We start from the raw sequence: 19,556 nt of genomic DNA, 5'->3' as shown, positions 1-19,556 counted from the left end.
CGCGAAATTTATGGTCAGATCACAAGCACGCTTGCCAGTGCGCGCTCAGGCCGCTGCTGGTTAGGTGCCTTGGCTGACTTATTAATAGCGCTTCAAAATGTGCAAGTTCGATTTGGCTACTATTTGTCAGTCAAGCTGTTGAAAGACAAAGCCGGTCCGCACCATGTAGCACGGCCAGACTTGAGAATATGAGCGTGAATGTGCACTAAAGCCCAGTGGTGCACAAAGTGCACGACTGGGCACTTTGTCAGTCAGTGCACAAAGTGCGCTGTGCATACGCACTACAGTTGCATGTAGCTGCGGTCTGCTGCGTAGTGTATACCACAGCCGCCGCGGCGTGCGGAGACGAGTCCACTGGCTGAGCACACTTCGGCTCGCTGAGGACAACCGCGTTTGGCTTGGCGTGTTGTAGGTGGCAAAATCGGTAGTGGTGTCAACGTTAACATCCAAAATCAAACTTGAACTGTGTGCCACGGTGATGTTCAGTTGGCAGAGCGTTGTGGGCATGCCCCGCTATTCCGCAGCCTTTGCAGTGCAAGGCATTGAAGAAGAAGCAGAAGCACCGCGAATGGTGTGTTTGATTGCCAAACTCCACTTCTGCAAAACATATTGAAGTATTCTTTGTGGCAAATTATTTCTTAAATAGCCTGTTTTACTTTCAAATGCATTTCTCCACTTCGATAAAAAGTGGTTCAGGGGCCCTTTAAGCTTTTTCTGAACCACTTTTTATCATCTTGCATATAAGCGCTTCTTTGCTGCATTCAAGTATTTAGCTGCTAGTTATGAAATCATTTGTGTGGGTTTGTTTCAGCACACTAAATAAAAGACTGCTTTGCAAATGGGTATTGTTAATTGTCAATATTTCAATGGCTCCAATAGCATGTAATCTTTCAATTCATTAGCATTTTATTGTGCTGAATGCTTCAACATAATTAAAGAGATAGCACTTGTAAGCTATGTCTTTATGCCATTTAATGCAGTTATGACAAATTTTGTTCAGCAATAGAAATTATTATGCAAATACTGCTATTAATGTGCAGTTTTGATTCCTACTATGCAAAGCTTTTGCAAAGGCTGTGATTAACTGACGCTCTCAAAACTTCGCCCACGCATCACGCATGATATGCTCCTTATTCTCTCAGAATATCAACTTTGTGGCACATAAGGTTCTTTCATGACACTGCAAACTTCCTGTGTGGTTTGTAAAATATGCTTGTGAAGCTTTCGGTAGATTTCACCTATAACAAGGCCCTATTCAATGCAAATATAGATATACTACCACTTTTTTCTGGGTAGCAGGAAAAATTTGAGAGCTTTATTAATTCCTCTACACAAGTGAAAAATGAGGAAATGAGATTTAGTAATTGTCATTTATCCGTTAATTATACAACCCACTTCAAAACATTTCTGTGGATTGCTGCTAACATTGCACTCATTGCCTTTAAGTATATATGTATTTAAATAAATGAAGCACTGATAAAATTCTGCACTTCATGTGTGCCCTCATTTTTCCTGTGCTCGTTTTTTTAGTGCTGTGCCAACAACAAAGTTATGAATTATGAACTATTATAAGTGATACCGCACTATAACCAAAACAACTATTTTATTGCGATAGCAATTATATGGACACTCCAGGCACATTTCTAGCTGCCGTAGCTGTCGCCACGAGGTTCCGTATTCCAAGGGTCAAAGTGTGCGAGGGTAGTATGTCAAAGCGTATGAGGGTGAGCCGGTAATCGTATCTCAGTCTCGCACACGCAAGAGAGGAAACCGGGAAGGTAGCACGCAGTCTTCCGTCGCGTGCAAGGTTCGGAGGGGAGGGGGGGCTGCGGGCTGCGTGCACGCCCGCCCGCAGGCGCGTGCAGAGAGCCGCGACGACGGACGTGCTTTCGAGCGCTCCCGCCATTACGTCATTCTACCAGCACCTCGTGAGGAATGCTGGGATGCGTGGCCAGCACGGCCTGGTGCGCCGGGCGAAAAATATGAACGCCAGCAACGTCGGAACACTCCCGATGGCACGAGACGCGCCGGTTGTTCGCTACCGTGAAGTTGCAGAACTCGACGTGCGCACTTGCGTTACGTTGGAGTATATGTGCCGGTTGAGGGGAGCTTTTGCCGTCTCAGTTGACTGCCAAACTTCCAGCTAGCCGCACTGTAACTGGTATTTCGTCTCCCGCAACTGCACTATAAGCGATACGTGTATACATGGAATGCTATGGGAAGATTAACGGGAGTATGAAAAGATCGTATTATATCCGGTCCTGCACTATAAGCGGTTACGTTATAAGTGGTATATACTCTATTTGTGAATAACTCATTTCGTTTATCTCGTGTTAATAGTACGTTGATTATTAGAAGTGTGGTGGTGTATTATATATTCGCTTGTTTGCACTGAACGTTTCCCTTTTTATGGACAAGGTCTTCTTTGCAAACTTCAGACCGTTCGGGGCTTGTGGGATCTGGGTATGTGGCCGCCACTTTCTGGCCACTATCGTCAAAACGAGACGACTTGAGGCCTTTTAGTGCAGGTACGACATCGAAAAAGGCTTGAAAATGAAGTTTGGAACTAAAAAGATGCACCGAGTTAGTATAGCGCTGCTTACGAAACAGTGTGTAATTGGCGCAAAAAGACCTAAATTAAACCCAGATGCGCTTGTTTGAACTGCGCACACATAAATCCGGAACAGGAAGTGTGGCTTTACTCAACCAAATATATGGGCTGATCCCCGAGATATATAATCCAAGGTTAGATGAAAACTTGTCAGGCATGACAATCATTGATTGTAACAATCCCAGAGATAGTGCAGTCTAAAATTGGGGGCTGATTTCAAGGGTAGTGCAGTCTGAATTACAAACCACGTGGTACACTAATGAGCCCAAGAATACCTTGTCTTTCTGCGATGTCATCTGCTGTTGACTCGCCTTTCTGTCTCGTCTAACTCGTCTCAAATGTGTTGACAGGACACATTAGAGACCACTTTCTCTTTTGAAAAGTGTGTGTGTCACATAATTCTGAGAGCTGCTACCAGGTGGTAGTTATGTAGTGAGGTTCCATCTGAAATATTCAGGCTCTCCAAATGCTATTGAGCACGAAATAAAGAGTTCTTATGACTGCCAATGTGGTGGCGCAGGTGATAGATAACAAGCAGGAGCCATCACAGACGCATTCTGACGACAATGCTTCATTGCACGTAATGAAGCATGTGATGGCAAACACTAAACGTGAAACACGCTGATTTTTCTTTCTTCATGGATGTTTATGAAAAGCACAGTACTAGAATCAATCCGCTGTTTCAAGGTTGGCTTTGGCTGTGCACAGGATCAGAACTAATGTGACACAACATAGAAAAAGATAAAGACAGGCCACCCACATACCAAATTTGAGGTGTTCAAGACAAGGTTCAGTGTCAGCAAGAATATTAAAGAAGGTTGCATGTTTTTTTTGCGTGACTACCAAATTCATGATAACCTAACAAAACGTGCAGTTCTGGAGCTGCACACACAGAAGCATGATGCTTTTGCTCTTCGTTCTGCTAAAACGTGAAACTGTCCCCTAATTTGGACTTGCTAAGGCACAAACTGGTGCGGCATTAAATACATTGTGTTGGAGTGCACGCAGCCTGGAGAATATTCATATAACTCGGCGTTGAACTGAAGGAAAATCTGGCTGCACAAACATGTGCACGCTGGATGCTACTCTGAAGTCTCTGAGAAATCCATGGCGTTTTTTAGTTTGAGGTTCTGTGCGATGGGGGGGCGGACACTACCAATCTTGTGCAGCCGCTGGATGATCTAGCGGTCGTGACTCTTTGCTGTATGCCTTTGATGCTCTAAATTAAGTTCGTTAGGACGATCTCGGCTTTTTCTGTGTGCCAACTCGCGCACAGCGCATTGCGCTCAGCTGAGAAAGAGTGGCAACATTGTGTTGCACTAAAAGCATGAGTTTTGAAATTGTGGTGTTCTGCATTTGCAACAGCCTGGCACACCACAATCTCAAAGCTCGTGCATTTAGCATACTACAAAGCTGCCACACTTCCTCAGACAAGCGCAATACACTACGCACGAGCTGTAACAGGGAAAAAAAAAATCAGTTAAATAGAGCGCAGGCATTGACTGTCAGATTATTGCAAACAGGCTCGTATCCCAGCCTGGCTTTATTACACAAGCTTTATCCCGACACTTATGCCAGTAGTTCTTGCAGGCACTGCAATGACTTCGCTAGCCTAGACCATATGCTCTGGCGTTGCCCCTCGTTGCGAGGCACGGAACAAATCAATGAGGACAAGTGGCTCTCTGCTATCAAGAGCCCCGATGCCGGGGCGCTACTATGGGCTGTCCAGAGGGCCCACGATGCGGCGGTCGGGCATGGCCTGGCTCTCCTAACGTGGGAGCGGCCCGCTGCGCACTGAGTCACGTACCTCAGGACTTTCATTAAAGTTTTGCATCCATCCATCCATTCCATTCAATTGGGATGGTGGTATGCCACACTGTTGCAGCAGCAGAACGTCGCAATCTCGGAAGCTTTCTGAATCTCGGAGGGCCAGCTTTCTCAAATCCCCAAGTCACACAAAGATAAAAAAAAATTGCGCAGATCCTATGCACTATGGGAATCTGTGCTATTTGAAGCATTTTGCTGGTACCTCGCTATCCAGCGTTGTTTGTAGTAGTTGCGTGTGTTGGTCGTGAGCGTTTGTGTGTGTAACGACAACAGCACGACGACGACCATTTTGAAAATCGTATGGCAACAATGGCATGATTTCTACGCCGCGCGTTCGACGTGAGCCTATGACATGGTCAATGTTGGGTTCTAATAGGTATTGCACGAGCATAAGCAAGAGTGACATGGACTTTGACGTTGTCAGCGACTACTTCTTATAAAATTGTACGTTACTATGGCGCAAGTTGGAATCGGGTAGCGCAAGAGAGGGGTAATTGGAGATCGCAGGGAGAGGCCTTCGTCCTGCGGTGGACATAAATATAGGCTGATGGTGATGATGGCTATCATGTGGTGTATGTCCAGCGGCGATGTCAAGTGCGATAGCATTTGTACTCCTGCAAATAAATGCTAAAACATTGTTAATTTGAGCGAATGTGAAGTCAGTACAACAGTTGCACAGTTTCTCCTAGCGTAATCTGATACAATAAAAATACTGGGAAAAGTGGGCCGTTCCCAGAGATAGTGCACTCTAGCACGGTGCCTCAAAGTGCGAGCTCTCACAAGGAAAGAAGATGAGAAAGTGACACGAGGCGCAAATGCTGAGTGTTTCAAAGAGCTGGCTGGCTTTGGAATGAGGGAAGAAAGCGTGCGATCGATTATATCAGTTTGACCTTGCTGATGCAGATGAATGTTTTGACTTGTCACGAGGAGTACAATTTACAGATTTTCATGCGTGTTTAGATCTAATCTACTTGCCTTTTGAAGTGGTAGATAAATGTAACAGTTACGCAGAAACTGCTGTTCATTTTCCTGATCACTGCTTGACAACCTGTAGCGTAGGCCCCCAGAAAAGAGGCGGTGCCTTCTCATGGGAGCTTTGGAAAGTGAACTCAAGCTTGCTACAGGACCCAACATGTCAAGAAATAGTTATTGATGGGTTAAAAGATGTTAAATTAGAATGGCTAATGGAACAATGGCAGTATTTTAAACAGATTATAAAAACGAAAGCTATAGACAACTGTAGTATTCTAGCGAATGATAAAACAAGTGAGGAAGCACTGCTCAAAACAATGCTTAGAAAGTTTACTGCGTTAGAATGCAAGCAGTAGAGGGTTTATGGTGAGGGCATGCTCAAGATTAAGCAGGTGCTTGAACTCTCTGAAGGACCTTTTCGAGGTGCGCTGATGCGTGGAAGAGCAGAAGCTTTGGCAGGTGGAGAGACCCCCACTAAAAGGGTTCCGAGTCTCGAGAGAATGCATGCTCAGTGGGAGAACATTAAAATTATCATTTATGACGGAGTCGAAATCACAGAAAACAAGGATATTAGGTGTGCATTCAGTTGACGCTACGGAATGCTCTTTGCCTCTGAGTACTTGTACTGTACTTGTCATACTTGTACGTTCCACTATAATAGACCAGTGAAAACGTATATAATTATGTGCTTATAACTATATTTTTGTGGTTACTGTTTTATATCGGTAATGGGGAAAGCTTAAAGTATGAACTATTTGCAGCCTCGCGGAGGAAGAGTGGCTGGCCGTTATGAGGGCGTGGGCGGGGTTCACTGCAGACTTAAGTTGTATCCGAGTACAGTAAATATATCAAAAGCTCTCACATAAAAAATGGGTGCTGAGCTTGCAGTTTAAAAATGACAGGTGATTGGAACCGGGTGCCGTTTTGAAAGAGCTACATGACACCACATTTCGTTCTTTAGATGGACGTTTCTAACGGAAGTTTGCAGCTAGGTGCGGAAAGACACCGGGAACAAAAATGACACTGAAAATCTCGTTTTCGCACCAAAGTGCTGCTGAATTGTAACTGCTGACGCCAGCTTCAGTGCGGCTAATTTTTGTAAGGGTGAGTCCATATATAACGAACTACTGATATAACAATTACCTTTAGTGGAACTATCGAGTTCGTTATAAACTGTACACCATTCATTTTTTTTTTTCGAGGTGTAACTGATTCAAGTGAAGCCCAAATGTGCATTACCCGAGTTTGTAGTGGGCACCAATGTAGTGAGGGACCCAATTCATGGTTATATAAAAGAAGTGGTAACAAGCGTATGGTCTTTGGCTACAAGGTTTTCGAACAAATATTTGTTTAGTGATACTGAAAAAAATCTGAATCAAAATGTATGCGATCTAGCATTGCCTGCACAATTCCTCTTTCCCTATGTACAGGGCCATTGGCAGTGCAGGTCAAAGCATGGATGTGTTAAAACGAGTGAAAAGAAAGCACGTTAGCCCAGGAGCAAAATCTTTCTATTTAAACTACATACTAACACACTGGCAGTGACATCATCTTTAGAAGAAGAGGGTTTTTTTTCTACTGTGGGGCTTACACTGTCTTGTCTGTCAGAAACCGAGTGTATTGATCATGCTTGTCTTCATTGTTTGGACATGAATTGGGACACGAGTTTTCAGCAAACTCTAAAGAAGGACCTTCTATCAGATCCATATGGCATAAGATTTCTGAACATTAGCAGCGATGACAGAGTACAATATGACTTGACAGCGTTGACTGGCCTGCACTATGACGTGCCCTTATGGCGGGGTTTCACTGTGACCTGGGTGCACAAACCGCCCAGCTCTTGTTCCATGGGTGCATGGCACTTTGTAGAAATGAAACGACTGCAAGAGTGTGTTGCTCAGTGGATGTCGAGGGTAGAGCCCTTGACAACACTCACAGAACTTTTAACTCCAGCCCAGCTGGAGAGGGTTCGAACGTTGTACAATTTAAAAAAAGTGATCTGTGCCTAATGGTTAGAGTACTGGACAGCTGTGCGAATTGACAGAGGTTCGATTCCACCATCAGTCACGCACATTGTTTTCATTTTCTTAAAGCGAGGCGAGACAGGAACCTACCTACCTACTGCAAAGTGCCAAGAATTAGGCAAAGAATGCTTCGCATTAAAAACTCACGCATACAAAAAGAAAACATTTACTATATGCAAAATGCGGCCATGAACAGGATTGCAGCAAATCAATTGGACTACTGCAGCGGCAGCAATCCTCCGCCTCCTTTGCTGCCGCTGAGTTTCCTTCGGTGAGCAGCACGTGAATGGCGTGCGACATCCAGATCTCGACGGCACGTGCCCCCTGGGTCCACGTTCTTGAGCATCTCAGGGTTCACGTAGGACATGCAGGTGGCCTTGACTCGCATGGTCTTCGTGGCAGCCGTGGAGGCCAACACGGCATCCAGCATCTCGTGCAGCAGCGCCGGCTGGTTCTTTGGTCGGTAGCTGGCCATGCTGCGTCCAGAGGGTTCAGCTGCGGAGGAAGAAGGTAGCGACACTACAATTCACCCGATCGAAAAGAGGCGTCAGATTAAAAGGACATATAATGTGTCCTGCAACTGGCGTGGAGCTTTCTTGCACTATCAAGGCGCAGCATGTGTTTTGAGTGTCGCGAAGGTGGCAATCTACTCCCTAGCGCAACGTACATTCGCAGGGACTCGCTAATGCCAGAGGATAAGTATTGTCCTTCGCAATATGAAGGTGCACTTCAAGAGCGACCACTTTTTTTATGACCCAAATGTGGCTCTGCAAGTGCCGTGCAGACGAAGACGATGCTTAAAGCGAAGCTTTACTTGCCTATACCGGAGTATGCATGCATGGTGTGTCATCGTGTGCAAACTGGGCCAATCCTGGAGTCTATAGTCGAAGGTATACGTGACTTTGTGAGCCGATCCTCAGAACAGTGCGCATGTGCTGTTCCTTGACCTTATCCGTCAAGTGACCGTCTGGCCAACAAGGCGCCTGGGCAATTCTGCCAAACGGTTTTTACCCAGTTGAGCATAAGGTTCATCATTTATCCAGCCCTTTTTTTGGGCTCAAACTACCATTTCCTTGCTGAAAAATTCATTGGGAATTCTTTTCCTTTTCAGTAAAGCATAGAGGGTAGCTTCCGCCCGTCTCGCTAATGCAAAGCATCACTGTGCAGCACTGGCGCTAAGTGCCGGCTTACCTTTAACTTCGTCTGTAGAGTTTTCGGGGTAGTCAAACCACACAGGGGTGTGGTCACCGTTCGCTATTTGGGACACTGTGTTCTCACACTGTGTATAACTGTGTTCTCAATCATTTGTTGTAATTGAGAACAAATGATTGAGGACCTTAATCGAGAAAGTGTAAGAATTGGGTTGAAGATGAATATGCAGAAGACAAAGATAATGTTCAATAGCCTGGCAAGGGAACAAGAATTCAGGATCGCCAGTCAGCCTCTGGAGTCTCTAAAGGAGTACGTTTATCTAGGTCAATTACTCACAGGGGACCCTGATCGTGAGAAAGAAATTTACAGAAGAATAAAATTGGGTTGGAGTGCATACGGCAGGCATTGCCAAATCCTGACTGGGAGCTTACCACTGTCGTTGATAAGAAAAGTGTAGAATCATTGCATTCTACCGGTGCTAACATATGGGGCAGAAACTTGGAGGTTAACAAAGAAGCTCGAGAACAAGTTAAGGACCGCACAAAGAGCGATGGAACGAAAAATCTTAGGAGTAACGTTAAGAGACAGGAAGAGAGCGGTGTGGATCAGAGAACAAACGGGGGTAGCTGATATTCTAGTTGACATTAAGCGGAAGAAATGGAGCTGGGCAGGCCATGTAATGCGTCAGATGGATAACCGGTGGACCATTAGGGTTACAGAATGGATACCAAGAGAAGGGAAGCGCAGTCGAGGACGGCAGAAAACCAGGTGGGATGATGAGGTTAGGAAATTCGCAGGCGCAAGTTGGAATACGCTGGCGCAAGACAGGGGTAATTGGAGATCGCAGGGAGAGGCCTTCGTCCTGCAGTGGACATAAAATATAGGCTGATGATGATGATGCTAACTGTGTTCATGGCGCAGGCCGATAACATGCTTCTGAAAGCTAAGCACCTTGTCGGTGTAGTCATCCGGAAGCTGCTGGCACAGTGTGGTTCTTTACTGAACGGACACCCTTCTTCAAAAATCTTCACATCCAGCCAACACTACCTTTGAAATCCTTGCGCAGTATACTTTTTGCACGTGCCAACGCCTGAGCCTTCATGCGCAGTGTGTCCATTGTCAACGCATGGCCATCGTTTCGTACACTTCCTCCACATAGCAGAGGAGCTCTTCTTCCAATTCGGGGAAGTTGCATGGCTTGCTTCGGCAAGCGCGCTTTTTGCTGCTTGTCTTCTTCAAAGCTTCTTTCTAACAGTACCATCATTGAACGCACTTCTCGACCACGTCGAATTTTCTGCCAGCTGCACGCTTCCCATGTTCGTGAGCAAGCTCTACCACCTTCAATTTAAAGCCAGCCGTGTAGCTTTTTAGGTGCTTGCCCGTCATGCTAAAATGTAAATGCTCGGATGAGAACAAGCAAACAGCATAAAAAATCCAAATGGCATGCAGAGCATGTGCAATAGGCCACACCACGCACAAAAACCAACCAAAGAAGACCAGTCGTTATGGATAGCACAAGCTCTTATAGAAGGGAGAGAAGCTGATGATAATACATATCCTGCTTTAACCTTTATCCGGCGAATGTATGAACACCAATTAAAGCGGTTAAATTTTTTTCAACCACTTGATGAACACCTTAGCACGTAGAAAGTTAAATAAAAAAATTAAAGAAAATTAAACAAAACAAAAAAATCTCAGTCTCGTATTCATGGCTGATGATGATGATGATGATCTGTCGCGTTCTCTCTTGCTAACTGTTGATGGCGCCTGGAAGCTCACACACGCACGTGCATTTTGAAGACATGGGTTGAGGAAAGGGTGGGTGTGAACCTTACGTGGATTTTTAAAATTCTTTTTCCGATACGTACTTTTAGAAACGGGGTGTGGCTCTTACACGAGTTTATACGGTAATTATTTTTGCCATGCACATGTTTTACACTATGGCTGCTGTTTCTTGTACCTGCTGATCAGATATTGCCACGTGCCTGCGATATTGTGTTCGATAACCATCTCGCCTTCTATGTTCCCATATATGTGTTTTTTGACCAATAGAATTCAGTTGGTACTCAGTGCTTGTGTTTGTACCTCTTTCCGCTAACCACACACCTATATTCCCGCACTTCGGTACTTTTTGCTGCATTCACACCATGAACTTGAACCAAATTACTAAAATCGCTATCCTATTTCACATCCAACATAAAGATGCCTTAGTGATATCCGACATTCGTTGTAAGCACATAAATCGCTGCACGCCGATGTCGGCAATAAGTTTTACATATGCATCGTTATATCTGATTATTCTTTATATCCATGCTATAGTATTGATGTATAAATGTGTGTTACTTGTGTGTTAATCGTGTTACTTAATTTAACATGCCCAATGCAATGTTACTCCAGCCCACTTCAGACTGCAGAGTATTGCTCAACATGAATGCTTTGCTAAAATATGCTATACAATGTTAGACAGGATGTTCGAGGTTCTGTCAGCAAGGGTTAATTGTTGTTTTTCCTTCGTCTTTATGACCACAGATAATAATTACTTGTACCGGGTGCGCGAGGTATTTGAGAACACTATTCCTTATCGCCATAGACACCAGCAGGCTCACCATATCTATCTAGGCGTGTTGCTTCTTGTTGGTTGACCCCTTATCATTCATACTGCACAGTTTGTTCAAAGATGGAAGGGTACAGGTTGACGCTGGAAATGAAACGCCATGCAGTCCCCGTTGCCCTGGCTGCACACCACAGCGACTTGGAAATTGCCACCTTTCTGAACGTAGCGAAGTCTTTTGTTTACAAAGTGCGGACAGAACTGATGCGTTCTGGCGGTGACGTGGCATCTGTGGCGAAAAGGAAAAAGCACAGTCAGCGGTCAGACGTCGTCAGAACCCCTGATTTTCTCCGGCGGCTGCAAGTCATCGTGAGTGACGACCCAGGGAAGTCAATGCGGGCCATTGCAAAGGAGCTTCAAGTTGCAGAGTCGACTGTCAGGCTCGCTGTGCATGAGGACTTGAGGTACTATTCCTATGTCATGAGGAGGGGGCAATTCATGTCCAATAAAACTCGGTAGAATCGTCTGCTGCAGTCCAAGTGCTTGCTAAGCAAGCTGAAGAAACCTGAGGAGCCTGGAATGCTCTGTCTTTTTTCAGATGAAAAGAACTTTGACCAAGACCAAGAAGTTAACCACCGTAACGACAGGTGGCTTTGCGCAAGCGCTGTTGAGGTGCCTACAGTGATGCACACAAAATTTCCTCTGTCTCTGATGGTGTTAGCCATCGTCAGCAACGAAGGTGACGTCATGCCACCACACTTTTTTGCAGAGGACACCGCGTTAATGCAGCTGCACACATGGAGGTGCTTGCCACCATTGTAAAGCCCTGCATAGAGACTGTTTTGAAAGGAAGACCTTATGTCTTTCAGCAAGATTCAGCTCCCGCCCACACCGCCTGCGTCACTCAGGAGTCGCTGGCTGACAATTTCTTCGACCACGTCACTCCCAACTTGTGGCCTCCTAGTTCTCCAGATTTAAATCCGCTCGACTACTATGTCTGGGGCGTCGTTGAGACAGAAGCCAACAAACAGCCACATAATAGTACAAAAGACTCACTGAAGGCCGCCATTGCTGAGTCAATGGCCAACATCTTTAAGGGCCACCTGATCCAGGCATGCAGCCATTTCCGAAGCTGAATTGAATCGGTTATTGCTGCGGATGGCGGATTCATTGAGTAATTGTGGAAATAAACCGTAAGAGAAGTATTTCTTAAAGTTTGGAGAAAATATGTCTATTTTTGCTGGAAATATTCCTCTGTGCCTGAAGAGAACATTGTGTTCTCAAATACCTCGCGCACCCGGTACATGTGGTTGAAGCCAGTGATTTCAAGTTTTTTCGTGAAAGAATTTGGCACTACTGACTGTGCACTAAGTAAAAATTTGATTACTCTGTAATTACAAGGTCTCACTAGGAAATGCAGAAATGCTCTTCCTACCATCTTTGGTTTCTTTCAAGAGTGTGTGCAGCACCTCGGAATAAAATTGCACGACTTTGAAAAGTTCCGATTGTGTCTGCCAATTCCAGCAATTAATTAAATCCATGAATATGGGGGCTCGTTCTGCAATTTTATCCAAGACGAGGGGTGACCATGTTCTGCTCGTTCTGCAATTTTATAAATGTTTGCCGCCATGTGTCACAAAAAAAAAAAAAGAAATCCTCTTCGCGAACAAGCTCTAAGTGTGTTGAAAGGTGGGGTGGTGCAAGATTACGGATGATGCATATAAAAAAGGAATTGTGACATAGTGTCACTGATTATATGCCCTTTGGGAGCATATACAGAGACGCTATTATTGACTGTGCCTGCGCTGCCCTTTTGTCGGAGCGCAAGACTTGCCATATGTCAGGCGTAATTGCTTCATACTAGTTTATTCAGACAATTTCCTGAAGCAGGCCAAGTCGGCAGCAAGTCATCCTGTTCTAAATACAGTGTGTTGCTTGTCATTACTTGCTGTCCCAAGTTTACTGCTGCTTGTGTGCTGTGCTTAAAGGTAAATTATCGTTAATAAAGTGTGTACCTTCCCACAAAAAAAGGGGTGTGCTCAGGGCAAACTTACTAAAAAAAAAATGCATGCTACACCACCCGCCCTGCTTAACTGTAGGATAAGTGCACATACAAGTTGGCAGGAATACATTTATTGATGGCACATTGTAATTCATGATTGAAGGGTTAGAAAGAGCAGGACTATACTCTATTTCAGTAGTTCCATGCAGCACTATGGAAGGTACAAGCCTCTTCGACCAATCAGGAGCACAAACACATCTCAAATTTGTGTCCTTCCGTGCCCTGTCATCTGCTAGCGGCGAGCGCTGCAGCGCAGAAGCAGCAGGAGCATCTCCGAAGACTGTTCCCCTTACGAATCTCTCTCGACGTGGTGAAACGCTACGTTAGTCATATTTGGCGACTCATGGCGTCCAAGTGAAATTATTAGCCTTTATTAATATTGTATAAGTTACAGATGCAGTGTTCTTGCTGGGCGTGCAGAATCGCAGTGCACATACCTGCCACACTTCCGCTCCGGCAGGTCAAGTTCATTGCGACGCGATGAATGACCTTGTGAGTTGCGAGACATGGCGTAGCAGAGCTTTCGCTCTAAAACGAAGCAAGACCACCTAAAAAAATTGAAGCTCTAACATGCAGAGAAGCCTTCAAGTAAACATGTTGTGACTAGACCATTTGCTAAAGCCATTAAGACAAGCAACGGGTTCCGAACACTGGCACTACATCTCGCTTCACAGGAATCTGCGCTCGATGGTCACGTAGCCTTGGCTCTACTGCACGGAACTACTGAAACACAGTATAGTTGTGACAACTTGTGATGCTGTCATCAACTATAACATGCTGCCCATGGCCTCTGGAGATTGCTGTGGTGCAGTGCTGCTGCAATCTTTGAGGCCACACTCTGCCCCACATGTAAACAGCCTACCATAAATCGGAAAAGCATACATCCATGACATCCCGTTTTGCATGCAGGCGGAAAGCACAGCTTGTGTGTATTGCTGCCTACCGTGCGCTCCAGCGGCCAGTGTAGCGCCACAGTCCCCGTCGCAGCTCTCGGAGTCCAGCTTGTCCAGCTCTTTCTCACGGGATAGCAGGGCATTGCAGGCTGATTGCAGGCATGCCTAGAACATCTCGCGCTCGGCTGAAATTGACATATCAGGTGTTTCAGCAAATACTTCTTGACTGAAGTACAGGCATAACGTGTTTCAATAACGCTCCTCAGATGTAGAGTAAATTGAAAAATACGCCTCCACTCTGATGCCTTAACGCTGAGAACACATGGCTGTGAATTAAAATGTAATGAAGAAATCACCGAGGAGCATCACTAAAGCGAGCCGATCATGCATCGGGGTTTAATTACTTCAACGAGCGAAACTTCTCACTGGCGATCAGCACGTAGCACTGGTCTTCGGGCAAGAGTTACCTATCGTCGTGGCGGTGCTTGGGTGCCAGAGGCTCTAGCCCGGTCGGCGTGGAACGAGTTGGCACCGTGCAGTACGGTTTCGTCCAGGCCGAGGCATTTGTAGGCACGTCTGCACAGGCACATGAAGCAAAGCATGATTCTCCATTTTCGTTGTGGGAGCAGCAAGGCACTCTACCACTTGGCACTGCATTGTGGTAGAGGACTGCATGGGATGGGAGGTGCGATGAGTCGGTAGGACAAAATGTCGAAGGTCATCCCTCCTCTCCCTTCTCTCCCCTTTAACCCACCCCAGCAGCTACGCGTCTAAATGGGAAGGTTATCAATCGGAACTGGTCGGCAGCATGCGCTCACATTATCTTAGAGAGGTGGCACAAAATTATAATAATTGTTAATCCTTTGCATTCATGAGAATGTCAGTGAAAGCACACGTGTCGTATCTTCTGTCTCCTCTTAATGCACGAAAGGAAACAGATGGATGCCTCTAAAAGGGTGCGAGTGTACCATATATTGCCCTCAAAATTACAATTTGGCACGTATGAAAGAGAATATTTGTTATCCACGTGAGTGTATAGCACAAAGCTACAAACAAATAATAATAAAAACTAATAATAATAAAAACAAACAAAGAATAAAAACTTCGCAGTGGAAGCGACATTCGTGCTGTCTGAAGATTTATGCCGCTTCATGCTGCACTGAAACTCGATTTAACGAAGTGATGACCACGCTCAAATTATTTTGTTAAATCTGGAAGTTCGTAAAATCGAGAAAGGGATTTTTCGGTCCTTTGAAATAAAAAATTGTAATGTAGCGACACTCAAAAGCTACCTGGCATTGTATTTGCCACTAACCCACCTCTGTGCGTGTGAAAAGCCCGTGAGGGCGGCCCGAATTGCTTTTGCGACGCAGTCCAGGTAGATGGTCATGTGAAGCTAGACAGGGTGCCGATATGCAAAGATGTGGCGAACGAATGCAGTGATAGTACGAGCAGGCCGAGCAAGAAAGTTGCGAGGAGACAATCAGCGCCGCCTGTCGCGTGAACTCATGCATGAAATAACGAAAACAACCATTGCCGTCCCTAGCGCCATCTGGTACGTAGGAGGGCTACCGACTGCCAAGTCCGTTGTTCCGTGCATGGGCAAGGTGTGCAGCCTTGTCAAAAAATAATGCTAGGGCCACGACTACGGCGCCTAGATGTTTTCACGCGATAGCGTTAGAGCGCACCCTCAAAGAAAACCAGTCTGTGTCAAAATTAGAAAGAAATCACCGCTTACTTCACCAATTCATTTTAGAAAAAACTTTTTCATCGGGTTTGGTGGCCATTAGTTTGGTTAATTTGAGTTGATGACAAGATTGAACCCTACGGCTACCTGTCGGGGAATGGAAATTTATTCGTTAGATTGGGAACATAGTAAAATCGGGCTTCGTTAGATCGAGTTTTAACTGAATTCCTAAAGGAATACTGAAACAAAAATTCTAACTTGAAATTACTGGTAGTTTACATTGCCACAAGCTCATAGGCATGATTTGTAAAGTGTCACTAGCAAATTTCGCTTAGAATGCATTTTAATTTAATCTTGAAGTTTGTGCGAGCGGCGCATCGGAAAGTGGAGCATCTATTGATGTACTAGTCATCAAAGTAGGTCTTCTTTGTAAACAATGTTATGTCATGAGTTTCGGCGATTGATTTCGGCGCCGTGTGCCATCATCGACTTGTCTCGCTGGTTGAAAGTGAACGCGCAAACCTTTTGCCATTTACGGATCGCCAGGTTACCAGTGCTGTGGCTGGCAGTAGCAAAACTAGTGGTGTCATTCCTGTTACGATTTGTTTAACTACAATGCATGAAAATTTTGTCAACTAGAATATTGCCTATCCCCGTTTGCTCTCTGGTCCACACAGCTCTCTTCCTGTCTCTTAATCTTAACATTTTTCAATCCATTGCTCTTTGCGCAGTCCTTATGCGGCCTTGGTCCCGCTGGTGAGATTCCCAAGCACAATTCAGCAGATGCTGTAACCGAATTCACCTCACAGGCCACCAGATCAGCTTTCTATCGATCACTTCCTATCGTCACAGAACTCTTGAGCGCAATATCCAAGCACTGGTGAGTTCAGTGAATTTTTTTGAGAAGAGCGCTATTGTAATTTAATTAAGCATCCAGATGAAACTGCAGCATGCCAGAAGCATTTCTTACCTGTTTGGCTAGCAGGTGTAGGCTATGAGCTTGGGACAAATGGCATATCGGGCAAGGTGTTGCAATATTTGACTCAACAGACCTGCGATAGAAAGCTGTTCAAACATTGTCTTGCCAAAAACAATCTACGTAAAAACAGCCAGACATGTGTGGAAGACGCTGATGCAACTAGACGCGAACTTATGAGCAGTACAGCTTTAGAGATCGAACTGTCTCAACAGGAGGGAAAGGTGATTTCAGAAGACATCTGATGTCAAGTAGTGGCAGTGACTACCAATTTTCGGCCAGTACAGTCGAATAGTCTGACAATGAACGGCTCAAAATTTACCTGATGAGTTTTGGAGCGTCTGATACGCCACAAGATGCAGAAACTACTTACCATAAACCTGTCCACGGTACAGGTGCAATAGTGGGAATCTAATGGCTCAAACACTTTATGTAAGGGTAAGTTTAGAACGGATGCTACCATTTCGGTGTGTAGAAGTTTCAGGTAAGAATCAACATGTCTTGACGCACGCCAAAAACAGAAACCACTGCGTACGGACTTGAGTTTCCTTACACGAGGAAGTGATTATACTTTAGACCTGCTAGTACTTTGATTATGAAGGCTGCTTGAGGAACAGTAGTTAAAATGGGATTGGCAGTTTGTGTGCACACATTTTCCTCCTCTGTCAAGCGACTGAAGGACGCGGCTTCCAAGGACGCGATGCAAATTTCACTGTAATGCTTACCGGCACTCACCAGGTTTCTTGCAGTCTCTTTACACATAGGAAGAACCGGAGTGTATTGTGCTGTTGTCAGATGGCAAGAGGATTTGGCACCCATCGGCGCCGCATCCCAGAGCTTACGTGTACTGGGAGCCATTCAAAGGCTATGCTGTGACCACGACCACATCATGACCACAATGACTCTTGCACTGTTTACGTATGGAGGAAGCAACGAACGGACTGCGCAAGTATAGTGCAAGAATTGGCTACAAAGCAGCAATGACAGCATTGCCATGTCGTCTGCAGTGTGTGCGGCTACGCACAGCGTTGCGAAAGATTCACTAATCCGCGCAACTTGGCACAGCTTCCTAGATCTCCCTGGCACGATTTCGGGGGTCACGCACAAGCCTGCACGAGTCGCGCCATGCTGTGCGGCTATGCGCGGCGGTGAAAAAAATTAGTGCATTCACTTCTCTCTTTCTTTGTGGCATACCGTGCAGGCGTCGCTTGAGTCTGCCCTCCAAGATCTCCCTGGTGGAATCTTGGGGGTCATGTCTAGGCCGTGCCTGTGCCTGCCTGCGCGGCGGTGCGAAAGATTAGGGCATTTTCTTCTCCCTCTCTCTGTGGCATGCCGCGCGGCCTGGCAGCTGGGAATGGCCTCCGAGATCACATTGGCATCGGTGCAATTTCGGAGGCCACAAGCCGGTGCGGTGAAGTTCGGTTGCCTCCTTGATCTTACTGCGGAGTGCTGTGTCATGTGCCACGTGCTGCTTGACCACGACGAGCCAAGTGGAAAGTGGAGCGAAAGACCATCACAGTGGAACAGAAGGCAGCTATCTAAAGGCTGTCGTATCAGGTGCGAAGAAATCATGCGTCACACGCAAGGATAATTTTGTTGTTTTGTTCAAATTTCAGTGCATGCGTGGCCATGTAGCGGTACCACGACCCGCAAAGACGTCTTCTTATTTTCATGTTTACAATTGTGTACCCCCATTGGGCATATATTGCAGTAAATGTCAATAATGGATATAATGAAGTAATGGCCATAACGAAGTAATTTCGACTCCACCTTTAACTTCGCTATAATCAGGTTAGAGCGTATAGCCCCTGGAAAGTGTATGAAGTCCCCAAAGCATGCCGACGCATTAAAATGCCGGTAGAACCCATCTTGCGATGACTGTTGACATTAATGCGATTAGCAATCAAGCAATGTAGTGACACATCATATTGCTTAAGACACTTTTACTTAGAATTTGTAGAAGTCATTGACATTTTTTTTGCTTCAGCTATATGTGACACACACTGTCTCGTGTATTGGCCCAGTTTGCTACGACACTCGCTTGCCAGGATCAGCCATGACCAAGCCGACAATGGAATGATGAAGGCAGTATAACGACAATGGCGTGATGACAAAGGGATTATTCTCAAACGATGACTACGGTATAACGACATAAGGACAATGAGATGACGACCATGGCACAAGGACGACGTTATCACAACAATCGGATGAAGAAGATGGAATTGCTATGCCGTAATGTGGACAATGGCATTACAACGGTGGTATAATCACGACTGAGGGACGACAGCATGATTACGATAGAATGACGAAGAAGGAATGACATCGATGAAATGATGAAGGCGTTACGACATTGGGATGTCGCTTTTGAAATGATGACGATGGTAAGACAACAGCGTGACGACGATGGGAGTCTGATGACAAATTCAGAATAACGATGATGGAATGACCACGACGGATTCACGACAACAGATGCATGACGAAGACTGTATGATGACTCCATGACGATGATGACATGACCATGGTATGAGGAGAATGGGGTGATCACAATGGCGTCATGGCGACTGTATGACGGCATGACGAGAGTCTGATGACGAAGCTGGAGTGACAACGATGCAACGATCAAGACCACGAGCACATGCCTGGTGACCCAAGCTCATAGACAACTTCGGCCACTGTGTCGGCACAAGATGTGTGACGAGTGCATGATAAGAGTCGAATGATTAAGGTGGAATGGCGACGATGCAATGACCATGACGGCATTGCGACCACATACCTAGTGGCCCGATCTACAGTGAAATCTC

At 45.5% G+C, this 19,556-nt stretch overlaps 1 long non-coding RNA gene across 1 annotated transcript; it reads right to left on the bottom strand.

The window, feature by feature from the left end:
• Positions 1 to 7,581: 7,581 nt before the first annotated feature.
• Positions 7,582 to 15,076, bottom strand: LOC119444175 (uncharacterized). The gene is made up of 3 exons (XR_005190496.2): positions 14,519 to 15,076; positions 14,143 to 14,277; positions 7,582 to 7,929 (listed from the first exon to the last, which is right to left on the bottom strand). It is a non-coding gene; the product is annotated as an uncharacterized LOC119444175 (long non-coding RNA).
• Between the last annotated feature and the right edge of the window lie 4,480 nt (positions 15,077 to 19,556).

This window comes from Dermacentor silvarum, chromosome 3 (genome assembly GCF_013339745.2).
Source record: "Dermacentor silvarum isolate Dsil-2018 chromosome 3, BIME_Dsil_1.4, whole genome shotgun sequence".
Taxonomy (NCBI): domain Eukaryota; kingdom Metazoa; phylum Arthropoda; class Arachnida; order Ixodida; family Ixodidae; genus Dermacentor; species Dermacentor silvarum.
This window is presented reverse-complemented; position numbering and strand designations above follow the sequence as displayed.